The 13,513-nt window shown below is 48.4% G+C and overlaps 1 non-coding gene across 1 annotated transcript; it reads right to left on the minus strand.

The window, feature by feature from the left end:
• Positions 1–3,503: 3,503 nt before the first annotated feature.
• Positions 3,504–3,610, minus strand: LOC130034038 (U6 spliceosomal RNA). The gene has a single exon (XR_008794039.1). It is a non-coding gene; the product is annotated as a U6 spliceosomal RNA (small nuclear RNA).
• Positions 3,611–13,513: the final 9,903 nt, after the last annotated feature.

The raw sequence follows: 13,513 nt of genomic DNA on the forward strand, positions 1-13,513 counted from the left end.
CAGCAGAGGGTGGGGCATCTTCCCCTTCAGTCCGGGCACCCCAGCTGCTTGCCAGCTGTCTGGTGTCTGCAGTTGTTGGTGTCTATCTGCTTCCTCAGCTCCACTTCCTACTATCATGCCCCTCAAGAATCCCCCCACCACCCCCGCATTCTGGGGGAAAGGATCTGTTTGGCGCCTAGCCCAGCTCCAAGTCTGCACCTCCCTCCAAGCACCCACCTTCCTCCAAGCCCCAGCCTCCCGCCAAGTTTCAGCCTTCCTCCAAGCCTCACCCAACCTCCGGCCAAACCCCAGACTCCTGCCAATTCCAGCCTCCCTCTAAGCCCCAGCCTCCTGCCAAGTCCCAGCCTTCCTTCAAGGCCCAGCCTCTTCCAAGTCCCAGCCTCCTCCTAGTCCCAACCTCCTCCAAATCCCAGCCTCCTGCCAAGTCCCAGCCTTCCTCCAAGGCCCAGCCTCCTCCAAGCCCCAGCCTCTTCCAAGTTCCAGCCTCCTCCAAGTCCCAGCCTCCTGCCAAGTCCCAGCCTTCCTCCAAGCCCCAGCCTCCTCCAAGCCCCAGCCTCTTCCAAGTCCCAGCCTCCCACCAAGTCCCAGACTCCTCCAAGCCCCTGTCTCCTGCCAAGTCCCAGCCTCCCACCAAGTCCCAGCCTCCAGCCAAGTCCCAGTCTCCCTGATCAAGTCTCCCCAGTCCAGGGATCCTGCAGGCACTCTACAATCTTAGTTATTCCCATCTGCTCGACTATCTCCCACCAGCTATCTCTGCAATATAGGAGACTTCTCCTCCAGTCTTCTGGGGCCTTTGTGAAGGCTTTTAACTCACATTTTTGATCATTTCATTCAAAATGCGGAGGGGGTCAAGGAAGGGGCCCAAGAGCTGGAGCTCATGTGCTGCGCATGCAGGAAACCTGGGTTCCATCCTTGGCACCTCACGGTGCCCTGAACACTGCCCAGAGCAACCCCTGAGCACAAAAACAGTAAGTAAATCCTGACCACCACTAGGTGTGGCTTCAACACTAAAGCAGGATAGTACAGCGGGTAGGGTGTTTGCCTTGCATACGGCCGACCCGGGTTCGATTCCCAGCATCCCATATGGTCCCTGAGCACCACCAGGAGTAATTCCTGAGTGCAGAGCCAGGAGTAAGCCCTAAGATCTTGCAGTTTGGCCAAAAAAAGAAAAAAAACAAAAGATAACAAATACAGTGTGACATGAGACCCATCATCACCAGCTCTAACTTCAGACATCTCTGCTATCACCAGGCCTTCTAATCAGCCACATTTCCCCAGGATTCCCAGGATTCCTTCCATACTGCAGGGAGCCCAGCTCCTTGTTACCATAGCACATATTTGTGTCAAGGGCTTGTCTGATCACTCACTAGTTCTTAGGTTTAATGAGTCTAAGATGGGACAGGCCTGTCTTGTTTTTTTGGTTTTGGGGCCAAACAAAAATTTTGGTTCATTACCCATTGTCAGGTACATGATTCGTAAATGTTACCTACCATTTGATAGAGCTGCTTTTTGACTCTCTTGACTGTGTGCTCTGAGGATTAAGTTTTCATTTGAAGTCATCGCATTTGCCTATTTTTGCATTTCTTGTTTTCAGTGTCATAGTCAAGAGATCACTGCCAAGATTTGTGTCATAAAGCATTTCTCTCCAGACCCACATCTTACAAATTATCCATGATGAAAGTCCAGTCTTTGCCTTCCAAAGGATTGACAATTAGAACTTTGGTAAAAGACAGTAAAATTGCTAGAAAATGGAAGAAACAATCAACAACACAAGTTAACATTTTTTTTTATGAACGTAGGAGAACTACTATTTAGTCAGCCATTGATTAAGCTGATTGAAGTGGGCATGAACTCCACATTACTTTTTAAAAAAAAATTTTTAGGGGCTGGAGAGATAGCACAGCAGGTAGGGCGTTTGCTTTGCACACGGCCAACCCGGGTTGAATTCCCAGCATTCCATATGGTCCCCTGAGCACCACCAGTACTAACTCCTGAGTGCAGAGCCAGGAGTAACACCTGTGCATCGCCGGGTGTAACCCAAAAAGCAAAAAGAAAAATTTTTTTTTAAATTGAATATCTGTCAGGTAGACAACTACAAAGTTGTTCATAATTGGGTTTCAGTCATACAATGATCCAGCACCCATCTTTTTACCAGTGTACTTTTTTTTTCTTTTTTCTTTTTGGGTCACACCTGGCGATGCACAAGGGTTACTCCTGGCTCATGCACTCAGGAATCACTTCTGGCAGTGCTTGGGGGACCATATGGGATGCTGGGAATCAAACCTGGGTCAACAGCGTGCAAGGCAAATGCCCTACCCGCTGTGCTATGGCTCCAGCCCCACCAGTGTACCTTCCCCACCAACAATGTCCCGTTTCCCTCCCACCATCCCCCAACACCCCACCTCTCCCACCCCCAGCCTCCCTCTATGGGAGGCACTTTTTTGCTCTCTCTCTCTCCTTTTCCTTTTGTGCATTATGGTTTGCAATACAGATGCTAAGAGGTCATGGTGTTTGTTCAGGGCATTTGGTATTTTTATCAGAACGGGAAGGCTGGAGTAGTTTTTTAACTGGTGGCATCTTTGGGGTGTGGATGTGACTGGAGATTTCAGTCACAAAACCCGCATACCAGAATTTTCAACAGATATATCTCAGTGAGATCTGTCCTGAAACAATGGAGTCAGGCCAGGGGTATGGCTAGAATTTGGATTGTGGAAGCAAGAGGCTGCCAGGGTCTCTGCTTGAGTGGGTACCAGGCCAACACGACCCCCTCTGATTTATTCCAGTCTGTTCAGTCATGCACGGGTCCAAGATTAACTGCAGCTTTTGATCTCTTTCAAGATTTATGGGTCTCTGAAGCAAGATCGGCAGTAGAGTTTACATAGTGGAGCTGGAGTTGGTTTGTGGGGGTGACTGCCAGTGCTTCCAGGAATATTCCAGGAAGTTGGGGAAGGTAGCCCATCCCAACTCCAAGAAAGCCTGGAGATTTCAGTCACAAAATTCATAGTTGAATTTTCAGCAGATTATATCTTAGTGAGGTCCATCCTGAGATGGTGGAGTCAGGCCAGGGGTATAGCAGCAATTTTGGATTGTGGAAGCAAGCAGCTGCCGGGGCTCTGCTTGGGTGGGCATCAGATTAACCCACTACACCCCCTCCCCCGATTTACTCGGGTCTTTCAGCCATGCTTGGATCTGAGATTAACTGCAATCTTTTCTCTCTTTTGAGATTTATTTATGGGATCTCTAAACTAAGGCCAATAAATGGGCTCATATAGCTGAGCCAGAGGTGGTTTGTGGGCATGGCTCCCTCATACCTAATTTTGGCCATTTAGTTTCTTAGTAAACTTGGTCCCAAGTTTTTTGGGGTCTGGTCAAAAGCACAACAACAATTTTGGGGTTTCAGGAAGCCTGAGTGCACCAACAGGCTGCTGAAGCACTTGCCCTGCAGGTACAGGTTGACCTGCTGACAGTACATATCCCCACAAGTTAACATTCTTTTTTTTTTTTTTAATATGGAACACTTCAAGAATTTGTGTGTCATCCTTGCGCAGGGGCCATGCTAATCTTCTCTGTATCGTTCCAATTTTAGTATATGTGCTGCCGAAGCGAGCACTAACATTCTTAAGTGTATTATTTAAATTGAAATTTAATTGACAAAAGCCAATATTTCAATGATTACATCCCATCAATTATTTTGTCAAATTTCCACAAAAGGTTCTAAGTGTTTATTTGCAATTACCATGATTATCAAGACATAGAGGGGAATATTAATGCCGGAATTGACCATCACTAGCAGCACTTACTGAGGCTTTGAGTCCCATTCTTCTTTTTTTGGTTTTGGGGCCACATCCACTGATGCTCAGGAGTTACTTCTGGCTCTGCACTCAGGAATCACTCCTGGCAATGCTCAGGGGACCATATGAGATGCTGGGATTAAACCTGGGTCAGCTGCATGCAAGGCAAATGGCCTACCCATTGTGTCTCACTGACCCCTGAGTACCAGTCTTCTACATCATTCTCAAGAGTATAATATGCAAAGTAGGCTGAGATCAAGACATAATCACGTCTTTACTTAACCATGATGCCTCTTTGGCTGAGTATCTCAAATAGTTAAGATTTTGGACAAACATATATAACCTGAAAATGCCTTCACAGTGACTACCCTACAATGTTCCACTGCACAGTGGTCGGAGAACTGTCCACCATCCCCATAGATAGTTAACAAGAATCCAAAAGTATTTGTAGGCACAGGGAGATGGCTCAGTGACTAAGCCAGTTGCAAGCATGAAGCTTCAAGTTTGATCCCGATGCCTCCCACAGGTGACACCCCGGAAGCTCTGCTCTCTTCAGTCCTCTGCACACAAATGATTTCTGATCACATCACAGACAGGTGTGTCTAAACACTACAACCTGACCTCCAGGCCTCCAGTCAGCCCCACGGCCTAATGCTCCAGCAAGAGAGCCAAGTATGTGTACAATCCCCTCTCAGTCAGATAGCCAGTGCAAAGCACCAACAGAGAGAAGGGAAGAGAGAATCAAAGAACTGTTTCTATTTTATTTATTCAGTTTGTTTGGGGGCCACACCTAGCTCGGTTCAAGGCTGAATTACTCCCAGCAGGCTGCAGAGGGCCATACAGGGTTCAAACCTGGTCAGCCACATGTGAAGCAAGCACCTTACTGGCTATACTATCCTTCCAGCCCAAAGAATTATTTTTAAATACTCTCCTTGCATCATGGGGCTTCCAAGCAGCCTAAACACCTCCTCCTCCATCTCTTCACTGACAAAAGCCGTATAATTACTATGTGTTGGATGGTTTTCTGACTCTACCTTCTATGTAGGAGTGGGCGGTTACGGGCCCAAAGAATCTTTAGGATCTTTAATGTCGCCTCAAGGTTTTTGTGTTTTGTTTTTCTTTTTTGCAGTGCTGAGATGAGATGTAACTCCCCCCCCACCCCAACACACACACACACACACACACACACACACACACACACACACACACACACGAGTTCTACTGCTGAGCATAATCCTTGGCACTTGCTTCAGACTTCCAGATTGACAATAGAAAATCATCAGCAAAAGAATGGCAAGGAAATGCATGTAATTTCCTCATTTTACTGTAAGAAAAGCTGTGGAACAGACTATTAGGGAAGTGTCACCCTCAGCTTTTGCCCTTTGTCACATGAATCAATAAAGTTCTGGCACCTCAATCATATGGGTAGAAACTCAACTTGGACTCAAATTTGTATTTCTAGAATAGATCATCTCTTGCTATGATTGATCAGAAGAGCAGACGCTTGCATACCTATACTGTGAGCTCACAGCAAGCCAAACTTATCAGAAGGGGAGACTGGGGGACTTGTCTTGAAGTTTGCCGGGTTGCATGGCGCCAGCAAGGTCTGACCCAGGCACCACACATTGGCCCCGAGCCCTGAACATAGAGTCAGCAGTAAGCACTGTTCAAAACAAAACTAAAAGCAAGTTTGCATGGCAAGCAAGCTGCTTTGACTCAGATTGGGCATATTTATTTATAGTGGCTTATGGAGGAATCGCTGATGAAGAGATTGATACGCCCCACCCCCAGTCAGAATTAAAGCAAAGGAGGAAAATCACTCATAGAGGGTGTAAGTGGAAGGGTTGGTCCCCAAAACTCAGTAATAAAGATAACAATACTTAAATGTTGCAGCTGAAAATATTGGGTAAGGAGCTTGCCTATCCAGGTTCCATCCCTGGTACATCTGGTTCCCTGAGCAGCTCCAGGAGTGATTCCTGACCACAGAGCCAGGAACAAGCCTTGAGTACACCTGGGTGTGGCCCAACAACAAATATAATTTTAATGCAATATTAAAAAAATAATCTAAATAGGGGCAAACTCCTCATAATTTACCAAAAAAATGCAATTTTAAACAGTATGGTACAGCAGCTAAGGCACTTGCTCTTCTTGCTTCAGATGAGGCTCAATCCCGGCAATGCATCTGGTTCCCTGCACAGAGCCAGAAGCAGGCCCAAGCACAGCTGGGCACGGCCTAAAAAGCAAGAACATAAAAAACTGATACATACTTTTTTAAACAAACAGGATCATCGTAATAAAATTTCTCTCTTAATAGGCTAGGGAGAGCCTGGACCCACTGGCTCAGTCAAGAGCAGGAGCACACAGCAGCTTTAAGAAAACTCTTGGGGAAGGAGCGATTGCACAGTGGGTAGGGTGTTTGCTTTGTACGCAGCCAACCCAGGTTCGCATCCCATATGATCCCCTGAGCACCGCCAGGAGTAACTCCTGAGCATCGCTGGGTGTGACAGAAAGAAAGAAAGAAAGAAAGAAAGAAAGAAAGAAAGAAAGAAAGAAAGAAGGAAGGAAGGAAGGAAGGAAGGAAGGAAGGAAGGAAGGAAGGAAGGAAGGAAGAAAGGAAGGAAGAGGGAGGAAGGAAGGAAGGAAGGAAGAACTCTTGTGTGTAGAGAGAAAGTAAGAAGGATTTTACCTGCCACAGAGGCTGGGTAGGATGGGGTGGCAGATGGGACACTGGAAACAATGGTGGTGAAAATGTGCACTGGTGGAGGTATGTGTGCTCAAGCATAGTTTGACTAGTACGCACAGTGCAAGTTTGTAACTGTATCTCACGGTGATCCAAAAAAAAAAACTTCTTTAAAAAACAAAACAAAACAAACAAAAAAAAAACTCTTGTGTATATGTTTTCCCAGAAAGCTGAGATTGTGGCTCTCAAGGCAAATGCTCAATGTCACGTCCACAATCTTCAGGAAGAGGAGGGTAGCACCAATCCTGATAGGACGACTTTCTTTTGGAAGTCTCAACCCACCCCAACACGGAAGCAGAGCACAACCCCCAGGCCCGGCACCTGGGAAGACACAGGCAGCTAGTAATCAAGTGCAGACACGTCCGAACGGAGCTAGGCGGAGGCCCGCTCACCCCAGCGAGGCGGAGCACTGGAAACCGAGCACCCTGGCAGGTGGGAGGGGGGAAGGGGGTGCAGCACCCGGGCGCAGATAGCAGCGGAAGGAACCGCAGAAAGGCCTACCAGGCCCTCCCCCAAACCTCCCCGACTTCCACGCCTCCGGGATCTGGAAGAAGCCCCGCCCCACCAGGACAGGCCCGAAGCGGCGGGCAGGAGGCACGGAGGGGTGCGGCCCCCGAGGCCAGTCTAACCAGCTCCACCGGGGTCGTCCAGCGCCCCGCAGCGCCCGCAGCCAGCCTTAGCTAGCAGGAGATGGGGAAAACGCGTACCTTACGGACACGGGCCCGCATCCGCACCTGCGCCGGTTCCCGCATCCGCTCCCGCGCACGCACCGTCGCCGCCTGCAACCTGAGCCTGAAAAATAACCCCGCCCGCGCGCTGGCCAGGCCTGTCCGCCCAGCCCGAGTTCCAGTCCACCCGCAGGGCCGCGAGTTCTCTGAAAAAGTTCCCAACCCCCAACACACCCAGAGATCCCGGGATCTGTGAGAAGAGCTTCCAACGGGAAAGGCCAAGGTGGAAACAAACAAACAGAGGAGGAGCGGGTTTGGGGGTGTTGACACAACGAAAGGGGACTTTGCATTCAAGGAGAGCCAGAGGGAGGAGGATGAAAAGGGGTGGGGGTGGGGGAGGAAGAGAAAAGAGCTTTGGGGAAAGAAGAAAATGGGAGTGAAGAGGAAGATGAGAAAGTTAAAGGGTCCACGGAGCAGGTTCAGTAGAACTGAGAGAGAATCACGGGGAAACAATTATCAAGCACAAGAACTTTTTATTTGGCGGGGTGCAAACTCCGTGTTTACGGGGGTACTCTTTTTTTTTCTTTTTGGGTCACATCCAGCGATGCGTAGGGCTTACTCCCGGGTGCTGCACTCAGTAATTACCCCTGGCCATGCTCGGGGGACCATATGGGATGCTGGGAATCGAACCCGGGTCGCGCCGAGTGCAAGGCAAACCCCTACACGCTGTGCTATCACTCCAGCCCCCAGGGGGCACTACTACTCTTGGTAGTACTGGCAGATCATATGGGATGATGGGTATCCAACCCCAGCCAGCGCTTTACCCGCTTCCTATACCTCCAGTCCCAAGCACAAGAGTGCCTCACAGAATAAAAAGAATATGTTTCCACAGTGTTTTGATGGGTGGGGAGAGGCACACCAGCGATGCTCTGTGGTCACTTTTAGCGGTTGCAGGGAAACCAACCCAAGGAGTCCGGAGCTTAGCTTGCATTCCAGTGCTCCAGCTCGTCTGGTCATCTATCTCCCCCAAGGCTTTACTAACGGTTGAGGACTCCTCCTGACAGTGCTCCTGGCTCTGTGCTGAAGGCTTGCCATGGTGGAATGGTGGAGATGTGATGTTGGAGGACCATGAAGTGTCAAACACTGAACCTGGGAGACCTGAGCAATAGTACAGTGGGTGGGGCTGGAGCGATACCACAGCTGGTAGGGCGTTTGCCTTGCACACGGCTGACAGGGGTTTGATTCCCAGCATCCCATATGGTCACCCTATCACCACCAGGTAGCCTGCCAGGTTACTGAATGTAACCTGCCCACAAGGCAGAGTCTGGCAAACTCCCCGTGGTGTACCCAATATGTCAAATACCAGTAACAATGATGGGTCTCATTCTCCTAACCCTGAAAGAGCCTTGAATATGGCACTTTTTAAAATCTCAGGGCTAGGGCGAAGGAGACGACCTTACTGGTGCCTGCTCAAGGTAATCGACGAACAACAGGATGATCCTGATTGTGATTGCGATCATGATCACCACCAGGAGTAATTCCTGAGTACATGATTCAGGACTAACCCCTATGCATAGCCAGGTGTGACCCAAAAAGCAAAAAAAATAAAATAGTACAGTGGATAAGGAGTTTGCCTTGCATGGCCCACCTGGGTACCATATATGGTTCCCAAACATGGTCATGAGCAATTCCTGAGTTCAGAGCCAGGAGTAATCCCTGAGCATTGCTGGGTGTGACCCCCAAACAAAAAACTTCCAAAAAATAAATAAAAGGACTGAACCTGGGGGATGGAGTGATAGCATAGCGGGTAGGGCGTTTGCCTTGCACGCACCGACCCAAGTTCAATTTCCAGCATCCCATATGGTCCCCCGAGCACCACCAGGGGTAATTCCTGAGTGCATGAGCCAGGAGTAACCCCTGTGCATTGCTGGGTGTGACTCCCCCCCCCCAAAAAAAAGAATTGAACCTGGGCTGCTTCTTTGTTACCTTTTGGGTCTCATCCAGGGATGATCAGGGGTTACTCCTGGCTCTGCACTCAGAAAAGAGAGCAATTTAGGCCACTCCTGGCAGTACTCAGGGACTAGTCCTGAGCTCAAGGGTCACTCTTGGCAGTTTTCAGGGAACCATGTGTGGTGCCAGGAATCAAACCAGGATGTGCTACATGCAAGGCAAGTGCAAATCTATACTAAATCCCTGGCCCTTAACAATTTGGTATTTTGTTTGTCTTCCTTTGGAGCCACACCCAGCAGTGCTCAGTGCTCAGAACCACTGTATGTGGTGTGGTTCAAAATAAATAAACTTTAATTTAAAAAATTAAAGTTATCAGGGCCAGAGTGATAGTACAGTGGGTAGGGCGTTTGCCTTGTACGCAGCCGACTTGGGTTCAATTTCCAGCATCCCATATGGTCCCCTGAGCACCACCAGGTGTGATTCCTGAGTGCAAAGTCAGGCCACTCCTGGCAGTACTCAGGGTACTAGTACTATGCAAAGCCAGGAGTAACCCCTGTGTAATACTGGGTGTGACCCCAAAAGCAAAAAAAAAAAAAAAAGGTATCGCTCCAGCCCCTAAACAAAAAATAATTGAATAAATAAAATTTGGGAGCTGATTGTGGCAGGAAGGTGTAATGGTGATGGGATTGGTGTTGGAATATTGACTGCCTGTAACAAATCATTATGAACAACTTTGTTAACCACAGTGTTTGAATAAAGTGCAGGGTTAAAAAATTAAATATAGGGCTGGAGCAATAGCACAGCGGGTAGGGCGTTTGCCTTGCATGCGGCCAACCCGAGTTCGATTCCCAGCATCCCATATGGTTCTCTGAGCACCGCCAGGGGTGATCCCTGAGTGCAAAGCCAGAAGTAACCCCTGTGCATCGCCAGGTGTGACCCAAAAAAGCAAAAACAAAAAAAAATTTTAAACAATAAGTGAAAAATAAGAAATAAAATTTGGGGGCTAGAGAGATAGTACAGAGGGTAGGGTACTAGTTTTGCATGCCACTTCCATTTTCAGCTCTCCATATCCCATAAGGTCCCCCAAGCTCCACCAGGAGTGATCCCTGGGCACAAATCCAGGAATAAGTCCTAAATACTGTCAGGTGTGGCTGAAAAAACAATAAAATAAAATTTGGAAACCCAAGGGTCCAAAAGCACAATAAAGGAAAGTAATTTGCACCCCTATGTTCCTTACAGCACTATTCACAGTAACCAAAATCTGGAACTAACCCAATGTCCAAGAACAGATATTGAATAAAGAAACTATGATTTGGGGCCAGAGAGATAATACAGTAGAGAGTTTGCCTTGTACCCAGCCAACTCGAATTCAGTCCCTGGCACCCCAAATAGTCCCCTGAGATCTCCAGTAGTGATCCCTGAGTGCAGTGCTAGGAGTGGTCCAGAAACCAAAAAGAAAGAAAGAAAGAAAAAACTGAATGGTATAACACAATGGTATAACAAAAGATAAAGTGTAGCAATTTGCTACTAAGTGGTTGGAACTTCAGAATATCAGCTGACTAAAGTTAGTTAGAGGAGAGAAACAGACACAGACTGATCTCTCTCATATTCAGGATATAAAGAAACATAATAGTGGAATAACAAATGCCCAAAGGCAACAAATGAAGACGTGGTCTTCAGCAGAAAACATGCCATATGGGGGCTGTGGGGGTATAGAACAGGAAAGGAAGGGATGTGTTCAGCCAGGAGGAAGAGGGAGAGCTGAAAAGTTATAGATTTTTTTTTTTTTTTTTTGGTTTTTGGTCACACCCAGCGATGCACAGGGTTACTCCTGGCTCAGGCTCATGCACTCAGGACTTACTCCTGGCGGTGCTCAGGGGACCATATGGGAGGCTGGGAATGGAACCCAGGTGGGTCATATGCAAGGCAAATGCCCTACCCGCTGTACTATCGCTCCAGCCCCTCAAAGTTATAGAATTTTTTTTGGGGGGTGGGGAGGGTGTCACACCTGGTTGCTCAGGGGTTACTCTTGACTCTGTAACTCATTACTCCTGGCAGTGTTCAGGGGAGTATATGGGATGCTGGAAATCAAACTCAGGTCAACCACATGCAAGGCAAATGCCCTAACCATTGTATTATAGCTCCGGCCCCGCAAACTTATACATTAAAAAAATAAGTGCCTTTCAGAGAGTCACTATGGGTACGAGGATAACAAGATAGGGCATTGGTTGAAGGATTCTGGTGAAGAGATTGGTGTCAAAATATTGCATTCCTGAAACCCATTCATCAATAACTTTGTAATTCACGATGACTTAATTTACAAAAGAATAACCCCACACCACTAAAATATGGAGTCAGAGAAGTAGCTCAATGGCAGAGACCATGCTATATATATTTGTGAATCCCTGTGTTCCATCCCCAGCTGCAGTAACTAGATGAATGGATACAACGAAGTTTTTTATTTTTTCTTTTTGGGTCACACCCTGTGATGCACAGGGGTTACTCCTGGCTCTGCACTCCCTGGCGGTGCTCAGGGAACCATATGGGATGCAGAGAATTGAACCTGGGTTGGCTATGTGCAAGGCAAACACTCTACCTGCTGTGCTATCGCTCCAGCCCCAATACAACAAAGTTTAATGTTTAGCTTCAGTATATTTGGGCACGTATCCTATTATGATGTAGCACTGTAGCACTGTCCTCTCATTGTTCATTGATTTGCTCAAGTGGGCCCAGTAACGTCTCCATTGTGAGACTCGTCGTTACAGTGTTTGGCATATTGAATACGTCATGGGTAGCTTGCCAGGCTTTGCCGTGCTCTCTGAAAGGGGCAGAGGAATCGAACTTGGGTTGGTCAGGTCGCCTCATGCAAGGCAAACGCCCTACCGGCTGTTCTATCGCTCCAGCCCACTTGAACAAAATCTTCAAAATAAGGGTCAGAGAGATTGTACAAGGATTAAGGCACCCATATTGCAGGCAGCTGGCCCTGGGCCAATCCTTGGCCCTGCACCCGGTTCCCTGAACAAAGCTACAAGTGACTCCTGAGCAGAGTCAGAAGTAGCCCCTGAGCCTTGCTTGGTGGGGGTTGGAAGGTAAACCAGGTGTAGGTCCTGATGCACCCACCTCCCACGCCAACACTGCTGGGTGCTGGCCCCGATTTTAAAAAGAGAACCAAACTCTTCCCGCAGGTGATGGATTGCAAAGGAGTAAGCGCCCATTCACAATGGCTCTTTTAGAGCCAAGGGTCAAACCGAGTCTGGCTAATATCCGAGCAGACTAGCATTATACCTTCGGAGTACTCTTGCCCACTATTTTTCAACCTAAATCTAATCAAGCCTTTTAGCATCATTTACTCGTGTACCAAATTACCAAGAATTAAGGAACAGGCCAGGCTCATTTCTGAAACACGGGACATTCTCTGAAACTGGCCTGGTCGCCTGAGTTACGGGAACGGGGTCAGAAGGGTGGAAAGGTGGCTATGATTGAAAGGGAGGGAATATCTCAGAATATCTGACCCTGCAGGAATGCGGACTGGGCCACAGGACACACCTCTCAGCTGCAGGAATAGCACGATGGCTACAGAGTATCCTAATAAAAGAGATGCAGTGCTACAGCGCCAACTCCACGGGGCTCATATTTAGGAGCCCTGGCTTGGTTCTGCTCACTCCATGGTCCCCCAGCACCACTGGGAGCAACCACTGAGTACCGAGCCAGAAACTCTCTCAGCATCACTGGGCATAGGCCAGAAACCAAAGCAAATTTTCAAGTAAAATTTAACAGGGTGGGGCTGGAGTGATAGCACAGCGGGTAGGCAGTTTGCCTTGCACGCGGCCAAACTGGGTTCGATTCCCAGCGTTCCATATGCACCGCGCCGGGAGTAATTCCTGGGTGTATGAACCAGGAGTAACCACTGTACATTTCCAGGTGTGACCCAAAAAGCAGAAAAAAAAAATTAGAACAAGGGCCGAATAGATAGCACGGTGGGCAAGGCACACCTGGCCGGGGTTCGCTCCCCAGCATCGAATATGCCCCCCCCACCCCACCCCCCAGCCCCAGCAGGAGACATCCCTGAGCACAGACCCTGGAGAAAGCCCTGAGCACAGCCAGGCGTGGCCCCAAACAACAAAATAAGATAGAACAAAACAGAGAGGCCTGCTGAAATGCTTTGGGGTTAAGAGCCCTGACCCACAGCTGAACCTCCCGTGCCCGGGCTACGGCCAGACGCTTCCTATGTGCCCGATATTATCTCACTTCTGATAGCGTGGATGACATGGAGTTAAGGCAGAAGGGCAATGACTGTTGACTGGACAGATGGTGACCTAGTTGGGGTGACATTCCTTGGACCATAAGTCCGGATTTCTAAAACC

Source organism: Sorex fumeus, unplaced genomic scaffold (genome assembly GCF_029834395.1).
Source record: "Sorex fumeus unplaced genomic scaffold, SorFum_2.1 ptg000055l, whole genome shotgun sequence".
Taxonomy (NCBI): domain Eukaryota; kingdom Metazoa; phylum Chordata; class Mammalia; order Eulipotyphla; family Soricidae; genus Sorex; species Sorex fumeus.